A 12,483-nucleotide genomic window follows, 5' to 3' on the forward strand; every position below is an offset into this window, starting at 1 on the left:
AATTTCATACAAAAGCCAGGATTCTAGAAAGCATACCAATTGGTATTTAATACTTGGGAGAAAAAAATATAGCCAAAGGATTGTCTGGTCCTTCCACAGGAAGTTACTCAGGGGATACTGGTTTCTTATCAAAATCTCTTAGCAGTCCAAAAATTGCAAAAACCCTAAAAGGGATTTTTGAGGTTTTCCCTGAGGTGAAGGAGCAAAGGGCAGGTAAAAAGATGAATTAAGCAGACAAGTTTTGCTCCTTGGCTTCCTTGGTGTTAGAAGAAAGGTCAGTGAGTTTCCTATAGAGAGAAAATGCCAGTGGTATTTTGGTGGGAGCTGTAAAAAGACGGCATATTTTAAAAGAAATATAAAGGTATGCAAAAGGGGAGGGCACCCATAAAGGATGGAATTTAATGGGTCCATCTGGTACCATTGCGAGGTGTGTGCTGCCGAACAGCTACTAGCTCATTAAACTCTAGTTGGCCATGCTCCGGGGCTCCCCACTAAGATGAACTTGGTAGCAAAAATTAATAACATGTGTTGACATTAACTCACTGCCATTAAAAAAAAAAAAAAAAAAAAAAAAGTTGGATATTTGTGTTCCCCATACGAGGGCGATAAGCTCCTGTTCAGTAGAAAATGAAAAACATTCCTTCAGATTTTTAAATAGGTTTGACTACTGAAGCTTAGTTAGCTACAGAATATATTTCTGAAGCTGTAAATGCTTTGGTAACTCATACTTTCCAGATGCCTGCCTTTAATTATTTTAAGACTTGACTTAAAGCTGTGGACACAAGAATTTCATTGGGAAGTGCGTGGTATCTTGGAAAATTTGAAGATATTTTATATATTTTAAAGCTCTTGCTTAAGTGTTTTAATTCAATTCAACAAGGACTTCTAGAGACTTATACATACTGGTCATGCTATGTGTTTGGCATCCAAAGAGAGCAAAACAAAACAAAAATAACAGTCCTAGACTTCAAAGAGTTTACAGTCTACTGGGCCTGTGTATGTATATAAAAAGGGAGTTTCTTATACACAGAAAAATAATACAAATTATAAAAAATTAAAATGAAAGCAACGCTAGTGATATCTGGTATGGTTTAGGCTGGAGAAAGACACTAAAAATCACTTTTTAAAATTGTAGCTACTCCAACTGCAACTTATTTTTTTAAGAAATTATAGATACTCAGCTAGTTAGAAAATATAGCTACTTGAAGTTTGAATCAACAGTCGGGAGGGACTAGTGGTCCTTATCTTAGTCTCTTGCCTTCCCTTGGATGGAATGGACATCACTTTGAAATCATGCTTTTTATTCTGTTGCAGATTGTATTTTACTGCTATAAAATCACTCCTCATAAATGGTTTTCCTTATATTTCCCTTTCCTGATATCTCATTGTTTGCTGCATACAGTTGTGATGAAGCTCTGGGACCTATAAAAAGTGGTAATGACATTTCTTATCTCAAATTTTCACTCTCCAACTAGAGGTATAATCATGAATCGTTTATATGGTTCAAAATATATATTTCCAATGATAAAATCAATATGAAGTTGGCTTAGGGTCTATTAAAATCTGTCTCAGTGCCATAATTATAATACTATTTGATGGGAAGTCAGTAGAAGGATTAATATTTGTAGGCATCAAGAAATAATTCATTTGGCAACTGGTTCTTGATCAGGACCTCAGGTTGGAGTAAGTGATTCCAAGGCAAAGGTGAAGAAAAAGAAAGCATGGCGATCTAGGCACAAAGGTACCAAGATGGATGGAATATTATGCAGATTCCAGAAAAAAGTTGGCCAATTATGCTGGAAGGGAAATGACATAAAAGAGTAATATGAAATCAGGATGGAAAAATATTGAACCAAATGATGATTCATAGAATTGACATTCCTATGACATTTTCTTGTTTAAAGTGAAGCATAATTGGAAATAGAGCAGTAGGGAGGCTAGGTATCATCAGCAAATAAATTGGTACCCTTGGAATCTGGAAAGCCTGAGTTCAAATTCTGCTTCTGATGTTAAAGAGCTATAGAGAGACAGAGCTATAGACAACAGAGAGGTCACTCAAGTTTTCTGAGCTTTGGTTTCCTCATCAACAAAAAAATGCAAATTTTTTTCATGACTCTCCTAAGAATTCTTGTCTGGGTCAGATGAGATTACATGTGTAAAGTGCTTTATAGACTAAAGTCATAATTATTATAATTATTTACAATCATGATAATGATGAAAAAAAAAGTCAGGAGTTAATTTTCTATAATATTATTTTTATATGCTACAGTATTACAAAGTGAATCTTGTAGCTTCTATATCTTCCAACAATGATGTTTGATCCTATTGAAGAGCAGCTGAGTAGAAAAATAAGTTATTTTTTTAAGAATATCAATTTTGAACAAAATAATGTTGACAAATGAGAGAAAGAAAATTGGAAGAAGAATATAGATTCTTTGTAGTTAGTCAAACCTATAAAAAACTCAGCTGGCAGGAGGAGTTCAAAATAAATACCATGCATTTAGCATTTTCCCCAGTGAATTCCCTGTTTCAAGAGTCAGTAGACATATTAGACTCTTTTAAAAAGGACATTAAAATTGAAAGTGACTACTTGCACAGTTTGAGAACTTTTTGGTATAATTCTAAATTACTCTCCAGAATGGTTGGATTCATTCACAATACTAATTAAGTGGCAGCTAATATGTGTTGCTGCTTACCTCAAGATCTTAGTTCAAATCTGGTCTCAGATATTTAGCTGTGTGATTCTAACTAAATTATTTTGCCTTTGTCATACTCATTTTCCCCAACTTAAATAAAGATGGTAACAGTATTTTATAATAATAGTATTTTCCTCCCAGAGTTGTTATAATGGTCAAGTGAAAGGATATTTGTAAAGCATTTAGGACAGTGATTGGCACAGAATAGGTACTTAATAAATGCTTACTTTTCTTTCTCCATGCTAACTTAAAATTTCTATCCTGCTCTTTCTATCTTTACATGTTGAACTCATATTTATTTTTAAATTATACAATTTTCAACATGACAAATATTTAGATGGACAAATTTAAGTCTCCTTTTTTACATAACAGCAAGCTATTTATACCAAGCTCTGGAACACTACAGGTGCCTTCTGGAATATATCTATAACTACACAATTATTTGAACTTATATTCTATGCAGGAGGAAAAAAAGAGAATATGAAGGTGGTCTATTGTCCGTACTATGACTAGTTGGATAAACAAATTATACAAGTGAAAAAAGAAGCTTCTGGAAGCTTCAATATATTTGACATTCCACATAACAATTTTCCCTTATCCCCAGCACCTGTGGCTGTACTCACCCACAATTTTACAATCTTTCACCCTACTCCCTGGCACATATTCTGTGATCCATTTCCTTTTTTCTGTTTTTTTTTTTAATTTAATTTATTTTATTGTAAACTTAAGAAATAAAGCAAGTATTTTCATAACAGTAAAATTAAAAAAAATAGATGATTGCATATGAAACTTCAAATCTATTATGTACAATTTGCTATTCCTTTAAGATATGTGATCAACTTATCATGTAACTTTACCCTTTTTTCTTTCCCCTCCTCTTTTCATGTTGGCTTCTTTCAAGATTTGATTTTTCCATTTGTGAGATGGAAATAATACTAGTTCCTACCTCCCGCGGTTGTTATGAGGATCAAATGAGATAATATGTAGAAACTACTTGACATAGTACCTGGTATATGTACTCACTTAATAAATGCTTCCTCACTTTGATAACTAGATTTATGATTCTAAATATATTAGAGTCCTTCTATGAACCTCATCTATAAAATTCTGGTCTTTGGAATACTTTTTTTTTTCTTTTCCCTTCCACTTTGGTAGCACCCAAAAGTGCTTGTAGTTTGTTACCTTAAGGTTTTAGAACTGAGGATCATCTCTAAGCAATGATGAGGTACCAGAAGAGGACTTTAGAGGACAAACAATAAATATTGACTCCCTTACTGACTGCTTTGCTCATCTCTAGATATAAAGACATAAATATACATAACATATAAATATTTACATAAATATATAGAAACAAATGTATTGATAATACATACATTTTAAAGCAATCATACAAAAGAGGAATGAGCTCATTTGTTTTTATTTCTCAATAACAAAATGCCAAAGTAAAATCCAATGGCAGGTTGCACTTAAAAGGTGTGATGTGAAGCAGAGTTTGCAACTAATCCATTTGCCAGGAAATATTATTAATTCAATTTCAATTAAAATACATAAACAGATTTTCTTATGCTACAGCAACTGTTACTCTTTCCTACTATATACTTGGACCTCTTTAACTCTAGAGGTGTGCATTTCTTTCTTACTCTGTCTATTCTTACTACTCATATCATACTACATTGTTTTCTTTTTCTGACATATAATATATATTTATTTATAGGCATATATATATATATATATATATATATATATACATATTACTTGATAAAATATACATTTTATGTGATTTAATGGAACACATGACAACATAAAAGATTTATCACACATTAATTTTTATGATATACTTTTCTGGTCAAGATGCCAAAAATTCTTTGGACTGTTATATGTTCTTTGCTAAAACTTTAAATATTCAATGTTGAGAGGAGAGAGGATAATGTTGAAACAGTGACCCCATTAGAGCATAAATGCAAGCAGCTCTATACATAAAATAAAAAGGGACTGAATTTAAAGTTGAAGACCTGGGGTTCTGGTCTTTGAGTTTGTTTCTTGAAAATTATATAACTTTGAAGAAATCAATTAATTTCTCTAGCTCAACATTTTTTCACTCGCAAAATGGGAATAATAGCTTCTTATTTTAGAAGTCTTTTCTGGTGATCAATGGAAAAGAGAGGTTTATGTTAGATCAGGTCGTGAGAGAAGACACTAGGACTTTAAACTGAATAATAGGTGGTAATGTTAATTGATACAGAGAGAAAGAAGAAGGGGTATTTTCAGGGTGAGGAAGGAAAAAAAAAACATAAGGAAAACAATGTATATGCCAAGTATGGCCGATAGGAAAGTTGTTTAATGATACAGATAATTCATGCTAGGAAATATTAAAAAGTAGTACCAGGTGTTCCCTAAAATAAGGACATCATGTTTATATAGCAAATCCCTCTCCTTGTTTGAAACATAACTATCTAAGTATGGCCATATATCTATGTTAAGCAAAATTTCCTGAAAAAAATGGAGGCCTATGGTCTAACAAAAATCTTTATTTATTAAAGCCTTGTTAAGAGTTTATTTTATTTTATTACTATGTGAAATTTCATCAATAAACTTCACTTTTTTAAAATTTATTTTTGTCATCTAGAAAATGACAGGATTAGACTAGATAATCTCTAAAATAAATTATTTCCAATTCTCAGTCCTATAATCCTGTGAAATTTTAACTTGTCAAGAAAATCAAGGCCCTCCTCAGACTCTACAGCTTTATACTTACCCAAACTTTTGTGAGGTCACCTTAAACTTATTACAATCAATAACAGATTGTTTTTTTTTATATAATCCTTTGGTGAGTGTCCCTGAGAACTCATCATTCATTGTATTAACATTTTAAATGAAATACTTGATACCATTCCTGTGTAAATATATTGTCAGCTTATAGGCTCAGAGTATAGTACTTTCTAGAGAAGTAGCTAGCTATTGTTTGTCCCTATATTTTTCTGATTCTTTGGATAGCATAACATGATGAAAGACAGTGCAGAAAAAAACTCATGGTGACTCTAAAGCACAACACTTACAAAACTTAAAAGAAAATGAGGCCTACTCGTTTCCAAAACATATAGAGAATTGACTCTTATTTAAAAGAACTTAAGCCATTCTTCAATTGATAAATGGTCAAAGCATATGAACAGACAATTTTGAGATGATATAATTGAAAATATTTCTACTCATATAAAAGTGTTCCAAATCACTATTGATCAGAGAAATGCAAATTAATACAACTCTGAGATACCACTACACACCTGTCACATTGGCTAAGATGAAAGGAAAAGATAGTGATGAATGTTAGAGGGGATGCGGGAAAATGAGACACTGATATATTGTTGGTGGAGTTGTGAATGAATCCAACCATTCTGGAGAGTAATTTAAAATTATACCCCAAAAGTTATCAAACTGTGTATACCCTTTAATTCCACAGTGTTACTACTGCACATATATCTCAAAGAGATATTAAAGGAGGGGAAAGGGACCTGTATGTGCCAAAATGTTTGTGGCAAAACTTTTTGTAGTGGCCAGAAACTGGAAAGTGAATGGATGTCCATCAATTGGAGAATGGTTGGGTAAATTATGGTATATGACGGCTATGGAATATTATTGCTCTGTAAGAAATGACCAACAGGAGGAATACAGGAGAGGCTTGGAGAGATGTACATCAACTAATGCTAAGTGAAATGAGCAGAACCAGGAGATCATTATACACTTCAACAACAACACTGTATGAGGATGTATTCTGATGGAAGTGGATATTTTCAACAAAGAGAAGATTTAATTTGGTTCCAATGGATGAATAATGTACAGAATCAGCTACACCCAGAGAAGGAACACTGAGAAATGAATGTGGACTACTTGCATTTTTGTTTTTCTTCCCAGGTTATTTTTACCTTCTGAATCCAATTCTTCCTGTGCAACAAGAGAACTGTATGGTTCTGCACACATATATTGTATCTAGGATATATTTTAACATTTTTTTAACATTTTAGACTGCCAGCTAGGGGAGAGGGTGGAGGGAGGGAGGGGAAAAGTGAGAACAGAAGTGAATGGAAGGGGAAATGTAAAAAATTATCCATGCATATATTCTATCAATAAAAAATCTATAATTAAAAAAAAGGAAAAGAAAGGTTTGGGGATATTCATCTTTGCCTTTATTTTTCTTTTTGCCCTATTTCATTAATATATTTTTCTTTTTTATAATATTCTAATTTCCAAATAGAACAGATAGGTGGTATAATGGATAGAGTGCCAGATCTGAAGTAAGAAAGACTTCTAACTGAGTTTGAACTAGCTTAGCTGTGTTCTTTTTTTTTTTTTAATTATAAATTTTTTTTGACAGTATATATGCAAAAATTTTTTGTAATATTATCCCTTGTAATCATTTTTCCAAATTATCCCCTCCCTCCCTCTACTCCCTCCCATAGATGACAGGCAATCCAATACATTTTACATGTGTTATAGTATAATCTAGGTACAATATATGTGTGTAAATCCAATTTCCTTGTTGCACGTTAAGCATTAGATTCCGAAGGTTTAAGTAACCTGGGTAGATAGACAGTAGTGCTAACAATTTACATCACATCCCAGTGTTCCTTCTCTGGGTGTAGTTGTTTCTGTCCATCATTGATCAACTGGAAGTGAGTTGGATCTTCTTTATGTTGAAGATATCCACTTCCATCAGAATACATCTTCATAGAGTATTGAAGTGTACAACGATCTTATGGTTCTATTCATTTCACTCAACATCAGTTAATGTAAGTCTTTCCAAAACTCTCTGTATTCGTCCTGCTGGTCATTTCTTACAGAGCAGTAATATTCCATAACCTTCATGTACCATAATTTACCCAACCATTCTCCAATTGATGGACATCCATTTATTTTCCAGTTTCTAGCCATTACAAAAAAAGCTGCCACAAATATTTTGGCACATACAGGTCCCTTTCCCCTCTTTAGTATTTCTTTGGGATATAAGCCCAATAGCAGCAATGCTGGATCAAAGGGTATGCACAGTTTGATAACTTTTTGGGCATAGTTCCAAATTGCTCTCCAGAATGGTTGGATTCCTTCACAACTCCACCAACAATGTATTAGTTTCCCAGTTTTCCCACAGCCCCTCCAACATTCATCATTATTTGTTTCTGCCATCTTAGCCAATCTGACAGGTGTGTAGTGGTATCTCAGAGTTGTCTTAATTTGCATTTCTCTGATCAGTAGTGACTTGGAACACTCTTTCATATAAGTGGATATAATTTCAATTTCATCATCTGAGAATTGTCTGTTCATATCCTTTGACCATTTATCAATTGCAGAATGGTTTGATTTCTTATAAATTAGGGTCAGTTCTCTATATATTTTGGAAATGAGACCTTTATCAGAACCTTTAACTGTAAAAATATTTTCCCAATTTGTTATTTCCCTTCTAATCGTGTTTGTATTAGTATTGTTTGTACAGAAACTTTTTAGTTTCATGTAATCAAAATCTTCTATTTTGTGGTCAATAATGATCTCTAGTTCTCCTCTGGTCATAAATTCCTTCTACCTCCACAGGTCTGAGAGGTAGACTATTCTCTGTTCCTCTAATCTATTTATGATCTCATTCTTTTACCTAAATCATGGACCTATTTTGATCTTATCTTGGTATATGGTGTTAAGTGTGAAACCATATCTAATTACTGCCATACTAATTTCCAGTTTTCCCAACAGTTTTTTTTCAAATAATGAATTTTTATCCCTAATGTTGGTATCTTTGGGTTTGTCAAAGAGTAGATTGCTATAGATGTACCCTTTTTTGTCCTTTGTACCTAATCTGTTGCACTGATCAACTGGTCTATTTCTTAGCCAATAGCAAATGGTTTTGGTGACTGCTGCTATATAATATAGCTTTAGATCAGGTATACCTAGACCACCTTCCTCTGACTTTTTTTTCATTAGTTCCCTTGCAATTCTCGACCTTTTATTCTTCCATATGAATTTTGTTGTTATTTTTTCTAGGTTATTAAAATAGTTTCCAGGGAGTCTGATTGGTATAACACTAAATAAATAGATTAGTTTGGGGAGTATTTTCTTCTTTATTATATTTGCTCGGCCTAGCCAAGAGGACTGAATGTCTTTCTAATTATTTAAATCTGACTTTATTTTTGTGGCAAGTGTTTTGTAATTTTTCTCATATAATTCCTGACTTTTCTTTGGTAGATGGATTCCCAAATATTTTATACTCTCAACATTTGTTTGGAATGGAATTTCTCTTTGTATCTCTTGCTGTTGCATTTTGTTGGTGATATATAAAAATGCTGAGGATTTATGTGGATTTATTTTATATCCTTCAACTTTGCTAAAATTCTGAATTATTTCTAATAGCTTTTTAGCAGAGTCTTTGGGGTTCTCTAAGTATACCAGCATGTCATCTTCCAAGAGTGATAGTTTGATTTCCTCATTTCCTACTCTAATTCCTTGAATCTCTTTCTTGGCTCTTATTGCCAAGGCTAGCGTTTCTAGTACTATATTGAATAGTAATGGTAATAGTGGGCAACCTTGTTTCACTCCTGATCTTACTGGGAAAGGTTCCAGTTTATTTCTATTGTATATTATGCTTACTGACGGTCTTAAATATATGCTCCTGATTATTCTAAGGAATAGTCCATTTATTCCTATACTCTCAAGCATTTTTAGTAGGAATGGACGTTGGATTTTATCAAATGCTTTTTCTGCATCTATTGAGATGATCATATGGTTTTTGTTAATTTGATTATTAATATGGTCAATTATACTAATAGTTTTCCTAATATTAAACCAGCCCTGCATTCCTGGTATAAATCCTTCTTGATCATAGTGTATTATCTTGGGGATGATTTTCTGAAGTCTTTTTGCTAATATCTTATTTAAGATTTTAGCATCAATATTCATTAAGGAAATTGGTCTATAGTTTTATTTCTCCGTTTTCGAACTTGCCCAATTTAGGTATCAGTAACATGTCTGTGTCATAAAAGGGTTTGGTAGGACTCCTTCATCCCCTATGTTTTCAAATAATTTATATAACATTGGGGCTAATTGTTCTTTAAATGTTTGGTAGAATTCACATGTGAATCCATCTGGTCCTGGGGGTTTTTTCCTGGGGAGTTGATTAATAGCTTGTTCTAGTGCTTTTTCTAAAATAGGACTATTTAAGCAATTTATCTCCTCCTCTGTTAATCTAGGAAGCCTATATTTTTGGAGGAAGTCATCCATTTCACTTAAGTTTTCAAATTTATTGGTATAAAGTTGGGCAAAGTAATTCCTTATTATTTCTCTAATTTCCTCTTCATTGGTGGAAAGATCCCCCTTTTCTTTTGTAAGACTAACAATTTGATTTTCCTCTTTCGTTTTTCTGATCAGATTTACCAAAGGTTTATTATATTGGCTTTTTCTTAAAACCAAATCTTGGTTTTATTTATTAATTCAATAGTTTTTTTAATTTCAAATTATTGATTTCTTCTTTTAATTTTTGTATTTCAAGTTTGATTTTTGGTTGGGGGTTTTTAATTTGGTCTTTTTCTAGCTTTTTAAGTTGCAGGCCCACTTCGTTAATCTTCTCTTTCTCTATTTTGTTCAAATAAGCCTCTAAAGATATAAAATTTCCCCTTATAACCACTTTAGCTGCATCCCACAGATTTTGGTATGATGTCTCATCATTGTCATTATCTTGGGTGAAATTCTTAATTGTTTCTATAATTTGCTGTTTCACCCAGTCATTTTTAAAAATGAGATTATTCATTTTCTAATTACTTTTGGGTCTATTTACCCCCAACTTCTTATTACATGTAGTTTTTATTGCATTGTGGTCTGAGAAGAAGGCATGTATTATTTCTGCCTTTCTGCATGTAATTTTGAGATCTTTATGTCCTAATATATGGTCAGTTTTTGTATAGGTTCCATGAACTGCTGAGAAGAAAGTCTATTCCTTTCTATCACCATTCAGTTTTCTCCAAAGGTCTATCATACCTAGTTTTTCTAATGTTCTATTTACTTTTTTAATTTCTTTCTTATTTGTTTTGTAGTTTGATTTGTCTAAATTTGAGAGTGCAAGGTTGAGATCTCCCACTATTATAGTTTTACTATCTATTTCTTCTTGCAACTCTCTTACCTTTTCAATTAGAAAGTTAGATGCTATATCACTTGGTGCATATGTGTTTAGTATTGATATGGCTTCATTGTTTATGCTACCTTTTAGCAGGATATTGTTTCCTTCCTTATCTCTTTTAATTAGATCAACTTCTGCTTTTGCTTGATCTGAGATAAGAATGGCTACCCCTGCTTTTTTGGCTTTAACTGAAGCATAATAGATTCTTCTCCAACCTTTTACTTTTACTCTGTATGTATCTCCCTGCTTTAAGTGTGTTTCCTGTAAACAACATATTGTGGGGTTCTGACTTTTGATCCAGCTTGTTATCTGTCTCCCTTTGATGGGAGAGTTCATTCCATTCACATTTAAAGTTAAAATTACTAATTCTGTATTTCCTGCCATCATATTATCCCCAGATTATGCTTTTTTACCTTGAGTCCCCTGAATCCCTTCCCCAATATTTAATTTATAGACCCCAGTTGTGATGTGCCCCCTCCCTTTTTAGTATCCTTCCTCCCTCCTTCCAAATCCCTTCCCTTTTCTTGTACCCTTCCCTTATTCCCCTTTTTCTTTTTCCTTTTCATCTCCCCCTTTTAATGAGGTGAGAGAGAATTCTCTATAAAACAAATATGTCAATTATTTACTCTTTGAGCCTACTCTGATGAAAGTAAGATTCACACAATATTTTACCCCCTTTCTAAATTCCCTCAGGTGTGGTATATTTTTCTATGTCTCTTCCTGGGATATAGTTTCCCTCGTTTTATCACTCCTTCCCCTTTTTCTGATACTACCCCCTTCGCTTTACTACTCCCCCCTTTTTTATATCAATAAAATCAAATTATCCATGCGGACTTTCTATATATTCACAACAGAGATACAGTTCTCAAGAGTTCTTTTGACCCTTTTCTGTTTCTCTTCAGTCTTGTGGATGTAGATTAAAATTTTTTGTTTAAGTCTGTTTTTTTTTTCTTAGAAATAAATGGAATTCCTCTGTTTCATTAAATTGCCATCTTCTTCCATGGAAGAAAATGCTAAACTTAGCTGGGTAGTTTATTCTTGCTTGCAATCCTTGATCTTTTGCCTTTTGGAACATCAGGTTCCAGGCACTTCGCTCTTTTAATGTGGAGGCAGCCAGAACTCGAGTGACTTATTGTGGCCCCTTGGTTTTTAAATTGTTTTTTTTTTTTTTTTCCTAGCTGCTTGCTATATTTTTTCCTTTGTTTGGTAGTTCTGCAGCTTAGCCACAATGTGTTCAATGAATTCTTTCCACGCCTAATTTCCCTTCTATTTCTATTATCTCTGGCCAGTTCTCTTTGATGATTTCCTATAAAATAGAATCTAGGCTCTTTTTTTGGTCATAGTTTCTGGGAAGTCCAATGATCCTCAGATTATCTCTCCTAGATGTATTTTCCAGGTCTATATATTTTCCCAGTAAGTATTTGATGTTATTCTCCAGCTTCTCATTTTTTTTTGTTTTGTTTTGTTTGACTGATTCTTGAGTTCTCAATGAATCATTCATTTCTATTTATTCTGTCCTGATTTTTAAGGAGTTATTTTCTTCCTTCACATTTTTTAGTTCTTTTTGTATATGCCCAATTGAGTTTTTAAATGAATTATTTTGTTCTATTGGATTTTTTTAGAGAGTTATTTTTTTGCCAA

This window comes from Sminthopsis crassicaudata, chromosome 2 (genome assembly GCF_048593235.1).
Source record: "Sminthopsis crassicaudata isolate SCR6 chromosome 2, ASM4859323v1, whole genome shotgun sequence".
Taxonomy (NCBI): domain Eukaryota; kingdom Metazoa; phylum Chordata; class Mammalia; order Dasyuromorphia; family Dasyuridae; genus Sminthopsis; species Sminthopsis crassicaudata.